General features: G+C 30.7%; 1 long non-coding RNA gene across 1 annotated transcript; it reads right to left on the bottom strand.

The window, feature by feature from the left end:
* Positions 1-14,322: 14,322 nt before the first annotated feature.
* Positions 14,323-16,277, bottom strand: LOC122595078. The gene is made up of 2 exons (XR_006323188.1): positions 15,981-16,277; positions 14,323-15,496 (listed from the first exon to the last, which is right to left on the bottom strand). It is a non-coding gene; the product is annotated as an uncharacterized LOC122595078 (long non-coding RNA).
* Between the last annotated feature and the right edge of the window lie 660 nt (positions 16,278-16,937).

Below are 16,937 nucleotides of genomic sequence, written 5' to 3'. Positions count from 1 at the left end.
GAATGTGTTTTCTGTTTTCCATGTATTTTTGGAAAACAAAAAAGAAAAACAAATTAAGGTATTTTCCGCAATTAAACGCACCCTTAGGTTTCCATAGACATTTGTTTCCATCTCTTTTTTTCCGAAAAGCGGGTTTGGTTAGGTTGGGTCGTTTTGACCTTTGACCCAAACCCAGATCCCAAACTGAATGTTTCGGATTTTCATTTTTTTGAAACAAAAACTATCCAAACTAACGGTTTTATTTATCGACTGTGAGCTCGAATTGTATCAAGTTTTATTTGATTTTTTCTTTACACTTTAGCTTATTAGGTATGAAACAAAGAATTCATTTGTCAAAGAAAAAAATAAATATTTTACACTTTAGCTTATTAGGTATGAAACAAATAATTCATTTGTCAAAGAAAAAAATAAATATAGAGTAAATATTAATTGTGTCACTATATGTAAAACGTTCGCATTGTATGAATATTTATTTTGGTATTTATTTTGCACGTTCGCATTCAAGGAAAATACCAAAAACACGTTCAAAAGTTTGCAGTGTTGAATGTACATATTTATTTTGCATAAGGCTGGACAGAGTGGGTAGGGAAGGGAACCGGTGCCCAATAGGTACCGGATGAAACACCGCGTCGACCCCCCGGACCTAGGGTGGGGAGCGAGTTGAATACCACGGTGCCGGTTTTGGTGCCTATCCTTTTTTGTCTTTTTCTTCCTTTTTTTTGTTTTTTCTTCCTTATTTAATTCTTAAATAAATAGAAAATGGTGGAAAGGGAGGGGTGATGAGACATTCCTAACATTAGGGGAGGGGAGGAGTGGGGAAACCCTCCCCCACCCTAAGGAAACCACGAATCAAAGACAAAAGAAAAAATGTTGAATTAAAGTTTATATATATTAGTTGGAATTTGGAAATTAAAAGAAAAAGAACTGTACTATAAAACCAAAACTAAATCCGAGAAAAAAATCAAACGGCGTGTGCTATAGAAAAATCTAAACGACGAGCTAAAAATGCGATGTGACTGAAATGGACTGGTGAGAATTAGTGTTACTGTTCACATACTCATGCTTAAATAAAGGTAGTAATTATACTTTGTAACTAACTTTATTATAATTTTAGATTTTCAAGTTAAATGAGTCCTAAAGAATAAAGATAAAAGATAAAATAACTTTTAGTTGATGTGAATTTTTCTTTAACGTCCAAGAAAAAAAAATTCAAGATAAAGAAAACTTTTAGTTAATTTAATTGACGGTGGTAACAACGAAGCTGTGGCGACGGTGGTGGTGGCGGTGGTGTGGTGGTGAATGTAAATTAATTGATGTAAGAAGGGTTAATATGGTTCTTTAAGGGTTAAAATTAAGATTTATATTGTAATTTATTTCATTAAGGGTATTATAGGTAAATAAGTAAAGATGTTTAAATTAGTGAATAAAGAGAAGGATAATATAGTCATTTTAAAATCTTAATTACTTAAAGAGGTAAGGGTAATTTGCTTTATAAAATAATATAAAAGTATAAATAGATAACAAATACATTATACATTGCAGTTTGAAAAAAAACATTATACATCAAATAATATCAAATTATCTATATTTCTATACTACTATATAAAAATTATAACCCCATGTTGAAAGTTTACAAAAATGAGATATGCGAATTGACCAAAATGCCCTTAATGAATTAAATCACCATCAACCCTTCAATATTAAATTACACCATTAGTCTATTATATTATAAAATATATGTACTAACTCCTTTAAATCAAATACCTTTATCTACACCAATAGATGTCGCCACCACCGTCATCATCAACTCACCGCCGCATTGCACGGGTAAAATGCTCGTTATTATTAAAAATTTAAAATTAAACTTTGGTCTTTTATCTTAAAATATAAAATGTTTTACCAAATAAGGTAACCCCACCTTTATAACTGTTGTCACAAGTAGTAGTAATGACTCCAATTCTCATGGCAATTCAAAGAAAGACCTGACATTAATTTACCAACGAGGTCATTTTTGGTGAGCATTCAAAAACAGTCATTGCTCCTATAATTGTTTTACGCGTTTTTTACTTTTTAATATTATTTTTACTACCACGTTGTCCGTACAATGTGACGGTGTTCATGACGACGATGATGTGATGGTGGGGTGGTAGAGGGGTCGTCGAGTGGTTTAGATAAGTAAAAAATAATTAATGTAATTTAATTATTAATGTTAAAGGGATAGTGTAGGTGATAGTACTTTAAGGGGTGCTAAGTGGAAATATTACATACTTTTCAACACTTTCAAAAATACAATGCTATTTTTTTATAGGGTTTTGTTAGTGACAACCCTTAGGATTGTCAGTAAAAACTAATTGGGTGTATTAAAATTTATACCTTGTTGTTAGAAAAATCAGGGGAAGGTTTTTAATATATAATGTACAAGTTTTAAGCATGTAATATGTTGTTAGTGACAGCCCTAACGGCTGTCATTATCATTTTCCTTTTTTATAATTTAATAACTAGCACGTTACTCGTGCAATACGGCGGTGATCGTGGCGAGAACGATGTGGTGGTGGGGGTAACTGTTGATGATAGATGAGGCGTCGAATGGGGTAGATAATTGATGTAAAATTAATTGATGTAAATGATTAATAGAAATATTTTAAAAGATAAAAGGATTGATATTGTAAGTTAATTATTAATGTTAAGGCGTAGTGTACGTGGAAATATTTTAAAGGATAATAAGTGAAATTATTACATATTTTTCAGCACTTCAAAAAATAAAGTGTTATTTTTTATAATATAATATAGATATAGATAAATTTGTTATCATGTTTAGTCTGGTGTTTTCTCTTGAATGATTTCATCTTGCGAGATTATGGGTTTAAATTCTGTTAAAGACATTTACGGAGGGAGTTTTTGTAATGGTATACTCATTCAAGATATAGGGGGTATTTGGTACAATGGAATAGAAAAGGTGGAAATGGAATGAGAAACACTTCTCATGTTTGGTTTTAATGAAGAATGGGAAAGAGAATCGGGAATAGGGAATTGATTTCATTCCCTCAATTCTTTATGAAATGTAGAGAATTGATGGGAATGAAAATTTTTAATTTTTTTTTTTTTGTTTTAGTGATGTTATATGTATTAAATCTGATTATTATTTAAAATTTAGTATTTTTTATATATTCATTCTCTGCTTGTACCAAACGATGGAGTCGATTCTCTTTCCAAATACTCATTCTCTTTCACACTATATTTATTCTCTATTACATTTTCATTCTATTTGATTCACTCATATCAAACACCCTCTAGAAGAACAAACTCTTTAAAATATTATTAGAATTCAAACTAGAAAAGATACACCAATTTTAGAGGTATTGTTGGCAAGTTTTTTTATCTTGCCAATTTTAGCATTTGCTAGTGATATCTTTCTCATTCCCTCATCAACAATTTTGCTGGATAGACAATACGTAAAAATACTAGGTAGTTCATTCAAAAGAAATAAAGGAAATTCTAAACACAATCTGAATTCTAAACACCCTTAAATAATGATTACAAATATTAGTTAAGACAATATTTTTTAAAATGGCAAGCTAATCGACTTTTACTGTTAAATTATATATGTGCTTAGGACGAAACTCAAGACTCTTGAAAAACCTTTCCAATAATTCACCTTTACAAATGTAGAAAATAAGACTCAAACCTTAATGGATTTTTTTAAGATTCAAAATCTTATCATTGAGCCAGAAACCATTGACAATTAAAACAACATATCTACATGATCATGTTCCGTTTCATTAAATGTCACAATTTGTTTTTTTTTTTTTAATTTCTAACTGTAAATATTTATACTTGTACTATATAATACTTGATGAAAGTTATATCAATAAAAGATAAATATTTATATGAAATGTTATATAAGAGAAACGAAAAATTTTATTGTCAAAACTTTTTTAAGAAAGAACTTATCAAAATATAACATTTAAAAAGTCAAAATATACTAGTAACATGTATTGTCAAAACTTTTTATTGGAAGATATGTATATGGGTCCGAAGATTGTGGCCTACACTATCTTTATAATATTATCGGCCAAACAAACACATTCTTTGGTGTTTTTGCCTTGGCCAAACAAACACATTCTTTGGTGTTTTTGCCTATGATCAGATTTGATACAAATTGTCAAACCTAGTTTAATTACCATCTCAGCTGATATCAATTTGTTAATTAATTTGGTTCTTTGAATATACAAAACAATGAACGTGTTTAACTTTTTATTATATTAAACAATTATTATTTTTTATATTTTGAGTAAGTGATGTTAAGATTACATTTTGTTTAAAAATCATAACATATACATCACATTAGCTATGTTACAAATCTAATGACGTTAAGAATTCAATGATAATTAAATTAAGATATATAGTTATATACTTTTATCATAATAAAGAAATAAATAAAATCGATAATAGGACGATCACCTTTTGTACGTTTTTGTCACAAGAAATATAAGAGACTCCGAAGTGCTCAAATGGTTGTCATGCCTCAAATCATCTAGTGGAGGCAAAAAAAAAAATATAAAATAAAAAAAAAGAAAGAAAAGAAGATGCATGTGATTTTATTTACACAATAATTTTAGGTATATCGATCATACACAAATTATATACTATACAATTGTGTGTAAAACATTTTGATTATATTTAATATTTTTTTTATACCTTTGATCAAATGAATCAAATGATAGAGACTAATCATAAGTTAATAGTGAATATATATGACATTGAAGATCACAAATGTAACGCATATGTTTATCTCTCCGGCCATATAAATGTATAAATACGTAACAGGGCTCACTCGTCGACGAGAACTCTATATAAAACAAGTTTTGAAGTCATAATATTACGTATTTACACATATTAAAGATAAACATATGTATCAAAAGTAGAAAATGGGTATAGTTTAGTTTTGGTTGCTTTTTTGAAGCACACATGTGAGCGGGTACCCACGTCAATTGTCGTTAGCTCCAACAACACCATGTGGGCATAATTAAATTTATATATAACATCCCCGTGATGGCAACTCAAATTATATTTTCATATACCATTTTGGTGTTTATAATATATGTATGGATTTTTCGATATATCCGAATATAATCATTTTAATGTCAGCCTTTACAAATCTGAGTGAGTGAGTGAGTTGGAGGCCTGTAATAAGTTCATGTTATTGCATACACTACTACTGGTCAGTAAATTAATTCATGTATAATGACGGTGTCGTTACCAAACTATATATTGGTCTACCTTTAGATATTTCATATGGTATGACTCATTATATAACAAACACGTGATGTGTGTAATTGCATAAAAATGAGGTTGTTTAGTCTCAGGGGAGGATTCAATATGGAGATATGATAAACAAATTATCTCGTAATGTCGTTGACGTGTAATGTTATTTAATAATTGCGTAAAGTAACGAGATACGTACCATTAATTAGTTTTTACTGTCTATCGAAAATTTTCCGATCCTATAGGGGTTTGGTCGCAAGTACGGAGAGACATATAAGGAAAAGTTTTCTTGCCAACAACCATGCTTTATGACGATTATATGTTGTATGTTATTGATTGGCATATATGATCATCTTTGTAAAGATACCTTTAAGTGACGTGTTGAGGATCAACGAAGATATTGGTTTTGGAAATTGTTTTCCTCCTCTTTGAGTCTAATACTTGCATAATACTCTCTCCTTATTAATCATCTATTTTTTAAAAATATTTTACGTAATTTAATAAATGTCTGACCTTATTATTAATTAAAAACTCTTTTTATTCTTAAAAAAGTCTCCCAAAAATTATTTATCTGTATATACAACCAAGAAAAAACCTTCACAGATTCTCAACAAAAAAAAACTATGCTAAAAAAAAAGCAACCTACGATCGACTACCAAAAGGGTTTTTTTTATTTATATACTTTATTCATATTTAATCATTGTTATTATTATTTAGCATTTAATTCTTATGTTATTGTTATTATTATCTCTTTTAATTTAGTTTGTTTTTTTATTAAAGGTTCATTATGACTTATTCTTCAACAACAAGAAATAAGACCACATTAATTCATTTTGAAGATCTTAAGCCAACACATGTTAACCATCCTATACGACTCCGTGATATGCATGTATGGACTGTTTCAGAGTGAAACAACTTGAAGAAAGTTAAAACGTTCGAGATGGTCTTTGTTGATAAATTGGTAAGTATTTTCCAAATTATATGTTAACCATCATATATGACTCCGTGTTGTGCAGGTATGGACTGTTTCAGAATGGAACAACCCGAAAAAAATCAAAACGTTCGAGATGGTCTTTGTTGATGAATTGGTATGTATTTTTCAAATTATATACTTTGTTGCAATTTTTTTATTCATCTAAATTTGAAAAAAAAAGATAAACTAGAATCAATATTCATATGGAGTTAATTTTCATATGTTTCTTCTTTAGCTTTCGTATTGATTAAGTTGTAATATTGGTCATATTGGTGGTTGCTCGAATCATATTAGCTTTGATTAATATATTTTGAGACTACCCGTCTATTAGACGTGCCTGAACACTAGTAATAATAATAATCAACAGTTAACACCATCCATCAAACAATCTAGCTTATTATTGATCCGGAATATATATGTCATTGTTTACTTTACTCTAATTAACATTCTAGGTAGCTAGTAATTAGGTTTCTTTAATTATAGCAACCGGTATAGTATGTAGTCATGTCGATACACAGTCATATAGATATGTGTATATATGATTTTTGACTTCATTGCTACTTTCTATCTTCAACTGATGGTTTATGTGACGCGATATGACCCCCCAAAAATAAAGGGAAGAGGGGAAATGGACCGTAGTCAAGTGTGGTCTCGTTGTCAAGCCAATAAAGAAAAAGGATAATGACAAATGTCATTGTCACGAGAATTAAGAACGGGAATCGGATATAAAGTTCAATTTGATGTTATCCTTTATCTGTGCTCGATCTATGATAATTCGTTTGATGTCTTAAATCTTACAACTTAAAGAGGCATATATATGTACTAGACAAATGTCCGTACGATACAGCAGTGTAGTGACAACGACAACGGGTGGTGGTGACATTCATGGTGGTAGCGGTGTAGGTATCATTAACTTACAAAATTAAACAAATCGTGTAAGAAATCAGTTAGATACTGACTTGACATCATCTGACATATGAGACATGACACAATGAGGGACCTCCACATTTAACTCATTACTTACATGTTTTGTTCAATTTTACAAGTTAATTGCATACAAGGAACTTAATGAAAGTCTTTTTTTTTTCATACAATAAATAAGTATACAAGTTACATACATGCCCAAATATTTAACCCTTGAAATTAATTTTATGTTTTTCAACCTCCAGAGGACTGGAAGGTAGCGAATTTTGTGGGCTATATATGTTCAAAAGGTCTATGGGACAGCCTTTCATGGTTAGTACGAGACTACGAAGTGGCGCAAGATACGGGTTTGTTAGGTTGCGTAATGTAGTCGAAGAGCAGCATATAAAATAGTAGCTAGTCTCGATATCTATTAAAACATAATCATAGTTTTAGCCTTTTAGGCTTCTAGCTCCTTTATTCATCGTTACTAATCATCAAAGATGGAGCTTTTAAAGAGCCAAAGGGGGTTCTAGCCCCTCCAAAAGTTTTTATTTTTAATACTAATTTTCTTATATATTGTTCAAAAATAATTTTCATTATACATATTAGCCTTTCTAACAAAGCTAAATTTTATGTGTCATTTAGTTTCGCCCCTCCATAGTAAGTATTCAAGTTCCACCACTGCTAATCATATGATTCAAACTTTGTTCATGGTATCAAGTCTAAGTCAAGTCAAAATAATGGATCAAAATGATCAAAGAAATAGTACCGTATAAGCATTATATTATAGCTAGTTATTTACATAGGCGAAAAATCATAATTACGTGAGATCTGGGAGCATGAGACATCAATATTTATTATTTAGTGCTATATATGTAAAAAGAACAAGTATATTTCAAAATAAATAAAATCCCTATTGAGCTAAAAACCACCACCAAAGTGTGTCATAATGATTTCAATATGCTTTCATGATAATAACTTTATAGTGTCTTTATTTATTTAAACTCTGTGAAAGACTTTACTACGAGTATTTTTCTTTTTAAAATAACGAGAGTGAGTACCCGTGCATTGCGACGGTGAGCAAAAATTTATTTAGGGAGAGGGGGGGTCAATTTATACTAGCTTTATAAACTAAAAAATATATGTATATTGATGTCACACCAAAACTGCTCTTCTATTGTGTAAAGTAATAAAAATCTACATCAATAAATCAGATGAATGAAGGAAGGATGCAACGAACTACATAGATATAGTAATTCATTTGGACAAAAATAAATCACATATATGAAAAAATTATTAGAAACCATAAACCAAAAGAATCAAATCTCAAATCCAAATAAAACGATAAACAAATTTGCTTTTCAATTGAGATATATAAATATAAGAATAACAATAATAATAACAATCAAAATAAGTACCAGTAGTATAAGTAAAAAGGACGATAAGTATGAACTCTTATAATGCTTACATGATTTGAAGACAAATGGATGCAGGTGATGTACTAAACATTAGTGATAACAATTAGAGTAGATTGTTATTTCCACAACTAGTTACTCTGCTCCTCAATTTCTTTCTTTGAGTTTTGGAGAAATGCAAGGGTCATTTGTAAACATTTTGTTTTATACCCACAATATTTACATTAATGGCTCAAAGTTTTGGAGGGGTCAGAACCCCCTTGCCCCTTTATAGTTCCGTCTATGGCGGTGAAATGGTGGGGTGATCGGTCATAAAGTGTGATAGTCAAATGCCTTAATCGTACGGGTTGCGCCTTCAGATTTAAAAATTCATCAAAAGTATATCGAATGACATCTTTAATGAAAGAGCATGAAATTTTAAGAACACCCATATAATTTTTATAATTTATTGATGTACGGTTTGTGAGATAAAAGATTTTAAATCAATTGGAGGAATAAATGATTTATGAAGGAGAGAGAAAAAAGATGATTGATTGAGATGTGAGGAGAGATAAAAGGTGTTTGGTAATATAAAATTGATAGAAGGGCATTTTGGGGAAGTAAATGTTGAAACTTAAAAGATTAGACAGGGAATCTGCTTTAATAGTATAGTATAGATAATTTTTGGGTAAAGTGGTAGTTTATGGTATTGATTTTTGTAAAAACCGATAAAAGTTTTAATTTCTGTAACACCCGTCATTATGAAAACCTGGATTTCATAAACTTTGCCAAACGGCGTTTAAAAAGTAGCGGAAAAGGATCACTTTAAAACTGCTTCATCCGTAACCGGATGGTACCTTTGTAAAATGGTGTTACTAACGTGCATCATCAAAAACATATAAATGAAATCCAAGTTATGGCACCAACATAAATGTCATCATTAATACAGGTTCATAAATCATGAACGAAAGTAGCCAAGACATAATGCTAAAAGGGGAAGTCTAAGCATTCAACAAACTATGCTAGTCTTCTTTATTGCATCTACCCATCTCACTGAGCTAATCCTTTCCTAGCTCAAACCTGCTTATCCTGAAGGACACAACATTTTCATAAAAGCAAGTGTTAGCTAATAAAATTAGCTAAGTAAAATACACGCATTTTACAAAACGTTCTTCATTTTACTTTCATAAAACTTCTTCGTATTTATATATCAAAACATGATCACATTACATATCATCCACAAACACCGTAAGATAATCCCATCTTTACTTGTTCCCACATCCCTTCACATTTCGTATCATATTAACATATACTTGCATACTAAGGTATCATCATATCGTATCAACATATACATATAATGCAATCGTATCATCATATCATATCATCATATACTTACAACTTAATCAGCATCTCATATCTTTGCATAACATACATAAACATATCCCACGTATACATATTTACTTCTAATTGTGTCTATCAACGATACATCATACTTATCACAAGTCTCAACACATCTTATTAAATCTCAAGTCACATTGTAATCCCACATCTTAAATTATATGTACATCTTTTTCACATATTCATATATTTATCTTAATCAACTTATTCTCATGTCTTACATCTTTACATATTACGCACTAGCTTTACAACTAGCACGATTTCCCACGTCTTACGTACTAGCATTACAACTAGCACATTTCCTACGTCTTACGCACTAGCATTACAACTAGCACGATTTCCCACGTCTTACGCACTAGCATTACATCTAGCACGATTTCTTACGTCTTACGCACTAGCATTACAACTAGCACGATTTCCCACGTCTTACGCACTAGCATTACATCTAGCACGATTTCCCACGTCTTACGCACTAGCATTACAACTAGCATGATTTCCCACGTCTTACGCACTAGCATTACATCTAGCACGATTTCCCACGTCTTACGCACTAGCATTACATCTAGCACGATTTCCCACGTCTTACGCACTAGCATTACAACTAGTACGGGTTAATCTTAACACTTCCCACGTCAATCTCACGTATTTAGCTATAGCATTTTCCACGTATTTATCTTTCTTACTTTTACGCACTAACACTAAGGCTAGAACGATTTCCCACATTTCACACTTTACTTTAACATTAGGTATATTCATTACCTAAGTAATCCCACATCTACTTTAACGTTTAATCCCACTAATGTGCACAACTCATAGCAACTCCCATGTGTATCTAGTGAACTAGACATGTCATACTTAAGTCCCACATACAAGCCATCACATATCAACATTAAGGCATATCAACGACATTATCAACAGCACATATCTTAAACATATCATAGCAACGTCATTATAAGCATCATACTTCATATGCACATATATACTTCTACTTTAAACGTCATCATATCAACATAAATCATTTCAACATGCATATATTACCACATAACCTCCCGCATAACCCGGAAAACCCAACACACATAAGATAATCCGATTAAGAGGTTATTTATAGAAAACCACGTTTTGTTGTGCCTCCAGCGTGAGAAAAGTTATGTATCTTACCTCAATGGAGTACTCAACAATCATAATCGAGTTTACCGTGCTTGACAAGTGTTTTTGACAACCTATAACGAGTATGAATGAATCATAAGTCAACTAGACACTTAAGGACACCTTAGACCTTTATGGAAACTTGACATCATAATCATATTTTAAAACCATTACCATTAGAGATTAGACCTTCTCACGATTTCGTGGATAGCTTATTTGTCAAAAATGGAATTACGGTTCAAAAGTTATGGTCGTTTAAAAATGTTAACAAAATCAGTCTCTAACGGGAGTTACGAAAATCTGTAACGGGAGTTACGAAAATTGTAATTGGAGTTACAATGCAGGTGTATCACAAGTTACCCAGCTAACGGGAGTTACACAATCGTAACGGGAGTTACGACGACCAGACGTGAAAAACAACTCCAAAACCTAACCAAACACATCCCAAACGACCCATAACCTTATGAACAATTTTTGTACCTCAACATTCATCATTTTAAGACCATAATGATGCAATGAAATCATTGATTAACCCCTACTTGATTTGCATCACAACAACAAACATTTTAGGTTATCGAATCGATCAAAACACACGTTTTTGACATCAATTGATCCTCTAATAACCTAAACCAATTATGGATCTGATTATATGATTGAAAGGACATAAAATCCATGTAATAATACCTCAATTACCTATAGATTGATCAACAGATTGAAAACCAAGCAAAAACCCTTCCGAAATCCCCTAGAACTTGAAGAATTAACCTAGGGTTTGTGTGTGAAGCTTTCTTAGGGTTCAGATCTGTTTCTCCAGCCTTACGCACGAATTTTGAGTCCTATTTATACTGAAACAACTTTCACAACTTTACATCTAGGCCCTCGCACTTCGTTATAACTCGTTTCGGCCCTTTACGACTCGTTTAACGCAACCGGGAACACTTAACAACTCTTATATCTTACCGGGAACACTAATTGACTTTATAAATCATTATCAACATTAATTTCATTACTTTAAATCACTTTAACACATTTAATGGGACGGAGGGAGTACTTTTTAAGTATTATATAATCCAATAAAAAATATTTAAGGTCAAACTTATAAAAAAATAGACTTTGAGTATTCAAAACTGAACACATTTAATGGGACGGAGGGAGTAATTTTCAAGGAAACCATGTCATATAATATTATGGTGTATAACTAATGATTAATACCTTTTAATCATTACAATGGGCAGAAAGCACATTTGATTGAAATAGGCTCAGAAAGCACAAATTAACATAAATTTTGAACAATTTCCTGTGATTAAAGTAATAATAATACGCAGAGAAAATTAAAATTCTTTGTAATACTTAATGCATCGAATTGAAGATGTTATAAAATGTGATTAAATATTTGTTGTATTTAGGAGTATTATGTTGAGATGGAATCGCAAGTTTTGACTTCACTGAATCACAAGGAATGTTTGGTACTAAAGGTATTTGGAGACCTTAAGCAAGATCAAATTTTGGGGCCTAGTCTATTATCATTATACCATACTAATCAAACGTAAACAAAGAATTTTCTTTTTCAAATAGCTCAATTACTAGTAAAAAAAAGTGTAAAAGTTGATGAAAAACCATTAAGAGTTTTATTGTAATGCAAATTGTATAATGATACTAACACAAAGTCCAAACGCTAAGCCTACTTTGCAAAAAATTGAGGCCTTAAATTTTCGGGTAAAGCGGTTGCTTAGCCTCTTAAAACTATAGAGACGCCTATGGGTAATACACAACAAACGATTATGGATTTTCGTTTCATGAAAATCTTTATTTAATTACTCTTTATTGGGCTCAACCGTTGAAGTTTATTTATTTACTCTTTAATGGGCTGAAATGTTGGGCTTTGCCATAATGGAGCTGAAATAAAACTCTTTAATATACGAAGACTATTTTTATTTAAAAAAAAAAGTTGAATCAAGCAATCCATATTATCATGAATAATAATTGTAATTTTTAATTAATTTTAGTTTACATTTTCAGTCAGTCTCGCAGTACGGGTTTAATGTAGTTAATAAATATAAAAGAGTGATAATATGGTCATTTCAAAGTCTTAATTAGTTAAAAGGAAGAGGAGCTTTATAGAATAGTACTAGATTTTAGACCCGTGTATTTTGACAAGAGTTTATTAAATTGCTTATATAAGAAATAATATATGCAAGACAAAGATACTATTCTAAAAATAGACTTTAAAAATTTGAGATACTCAAAAAATGTAAATACTTAATACTAAATCATATTGTCTAAACAATCACATATCTTCCTTCATCGCATTAACTGTGCATTTGTTAATCCGTTCAAACGAACAAAATTCAAAAAGTTCTTTAACGCTTTCAAACGCAGTTGCATCATAAACAGATGTGTCTTTCAGAAAGTTGAGCTTACATGGGTGTTTAGCTAGCACAAAAGTTTATTTTGTAGATTTCACTTCAAAGTTTGAGATTAATTGGAACCCTCCTTTTTGAGTAGATGTTCGAAATCTTTAATCACATTGTAACGTATTGAGTAGTATATCTTTGTGCCCTATTAGCAAAGTACCAAATTAACAAAGGTTTAAGATACATGTTACAACTTACAAATAAATAAGAACGGAAGTTGTTTACCTGTTCATCTACCAATATCATATCAAGGCCGGATGCTTTAGTGGGATTTCTTTGAAATAAACACTTCCAAAGATGCAATATCTTAACTTTGATGAGGTAATCGATCGAATTCTCATTGATATTTTGCAAAATAGTTACTTTATTTTCGTTAGTCATGATATTTATTGAGTTTAATGTATTAATAAACTAAATAGACACGTATAATATATAAATATAATTATAGTTAATTAATTAATGTTGATGGGGTTATTAAAAATAGGTCGGCAGTATTCTATATTTTTTTAGAATTAGAATCCTTATATAACTTAATTGGTTTTTGACCCGCGCGATGCGCGACATTTTAAAAATTGTTTTGTGTAGTTTAATAGTGCGACTTTGCAAATGTTTACAATTTTTATGTTTAGGAAAAAGAAAATTCCAAACTACTTTGGTTTAAAAAAATTAGTAAATGAAACATAATGATAAAATATGTATAAACACTATAGTTATTGAATGTCTAAAAATGTTGATAAAATAAAAAGACAACAAATGGAGAACATTAATTTAAATATAAAAAAATAGTGAAACATAAAACAGTATACAAAGTAACACAATTTAACCATTTTGGTAGAAAAAAATGAATCTCATTCCATTATTACTTGAGTACGTATAAGATAACATATGAATATATAGTCAATAACATCAAAATTTGCTGCTTCTTGCTCGACCCACATAGACTTTGATGGGTTTGACCAAAGCACTTCGAGCAAAATCCTGGATGAAAACTGAAGAATCTGCATCTGAGCTAGAAAAATGATGGAATACTTCTCATATGTCTTGTTCAAATTCTAGATCAACTAATCTATCAGTATCGTCTAAACTCTAAAGTCAAAAACCCACACAAAATTACATGTTAGTATTAATATATACTATACCAAGTGGAGTAACAATGTCATGACTCTTGGAACTGGCTAAACGAAAGATACAGGTGCAATTCTAAAATCTAGACAAACCAACTTATCATCCTAAACAACTACCCACTCTTACCAATTACCCAACCTGCCTTTTTGCAATAGTACAAATGCCCGAGTTGGATTTATACTGTATTAGTATATCACTAACAGGTTATGATAAATAAGTATATACAGTAGTAATTAAGAGACGAGGTCACATCCAAAGTGCAATCTGAATTTTTGATAATTAACGAACATTTTGGGTTTTGTAGCCGAAGTGATCAGATCACTTTTAACTTCTGTATTTGGCTGTAAGTGACGTTGAATGAGACTACAAGCAAAACTCTCTACACAAGATCAGTCGAAGGAAAGGGTAAGACCTAAGACGAACTAACCGCTAGTGGACTAAAATTCTTGGCAAGCATCGTGGCTGAATAATTAAATAATTAATTTAATAGCTTTTGTTGAGAAGAACAAAAATGACTATCATTAAGATTCTCAGGGCCTGTAAATTAAGAAGCGAGTAATTTACATAGTAAGAAGAAAAATAGAGGTGCTACCTTTAAATTTGACATAAGTATTGTTGAACATTAAGTATAACCTTTATATGCAGATCACCCGTATCTACACCCGTATTATAAAATAGAATTTTACAAATCAAAACACAAATAGAAGATAAGTATAACCTTTACCATTCCAACAAATAGAAGTTAAACACCCGTATCTAAAGATGGATATGAATAGCTTCAATTGTATTAAAATCGGATCATAAAGCACCTAAAAATGTCTCTTTAGTTCACTCGATCAAGGTCACCCATCTCTTTCTAGTGAAATCGCTTCAAACTGAATACATATTATATCACAATCAAAATAAGAAAACTAAGTAGAATAAAAAACGCCATCACTCCTTTCATTTAAAACTAAGAACTCGTTTCGAGAACCTGCATACTATACCAATCTATAATAAGATGTGCATTCTTTCAATCATGTACAAAGACATTATATACCTAGACTCTAAGTAGATAACATACCGCTACACCCAAATAATATGAACATTGAACACTAAATTTATATTCAATTAAAATGTTTTTTTAATCACATAGGAAATCAATTGACGCATCTCCTGATCATGTTATTGAAAAAGAAACCAATTAGAAGAGCACATTAAACTCTTTACAAATCATGATCCATTAAAACAATAAACGTTCATATAGTAACAACTAACATTAACAATAGATTAAACTTCCAAATATCAATATCTATAATAAATATATGACTAAACTTTAAAATATGAACTAAAATGAGGTTGATTAATAAGTGAATTTACCTTCGGACTTATTACTAAAAAAAATTTGTAATAATTGAAACAACAGAAGCAATGAAACAATACAGGAACACCACTCTGATATTCGTCAATGTATGAAATCAATTTATAGATTTTCTTTCATCAGTGAAGCATATAAGATGGATTAGGGATTGGGATTGAAAGACATTTACAATTTTACATCTTCTGTTCATGTAAAAAAAAAGAAAAAATAGGGCATGAATGGTGTTGGAAGAAAAAGATAGAACTAAGAAGGATAGATGGGGTTGGTGAAACGGGTTAAACGGGTGGGCTTCAAGGTCCGTGTGTGTCTTTTTTGTCAAAAAAATAAAAAATTAAAAAATGAGAATATATATAAAGATAACACGTAGGCTAAAATCCTACATGTCAATGTTTTAACATAGCTTAGGATAAGAAAGGCTTTCAAAAACCTCGGTTAACTATTGTTTTAATAATTATATAAATACGGATGAAATTGAATCAATTGAATTAGATCGACAAAACTTAAGTAATTGAATTAAATTACATGTTTAATTTGAAAAATTAGCAAAATTGAGAGTTTTGATTGGTTTTTAGTATATACGAGAGCAACTGCGCAACGGTAAAATGACGAAGGTGATAGGTCATAGAGTATGATAGATCATAGGAGGTGATATGTCATAGAGTGTCATAGCTAAATGTCTTAGTCGTACGGGCTCCGTCCCTGGATTTAAAAAACCGCCGAAAGTATATCGAATGACATCTCTAATGAAAGAGCATGAAATTTTAAGAGCACCTATATAGTTTTTATAATTTATCGATGTACGGTTTTTGAGATAAAAGATTTTCAAAGAATTAATGGAATAAAATGATTTATGGAAGAGAGAAAAAGTTGTATGCATTGATGTATGGTACATCATGCATTATCTTATGTATATTGTTGAAATTCAATGTTGAAAGTTGAAAAGTGGATTTGCTTTA

Source organism: Erigeron canadensis, chromosome 4, assembly GCF_010389155.1.
Source record: "Erigeron canadensis isolate Cc75 chromosome 4, C_canadensis_v1, whole genome shotgun sequence".
NCBI classification, from domain to species: domain Eukaryota; kingdom Viridiplantae; phylum Streptophyta; class Magnoliopsida; order Asterales; family Asteraceae; genus Erigeron; species Erigeron canadensis.
The sequence above is the reverse complement of the archived record's forward strand: the minus strand, read 5'-3'. Positions and strand labels throughout refer to the sequence as shown.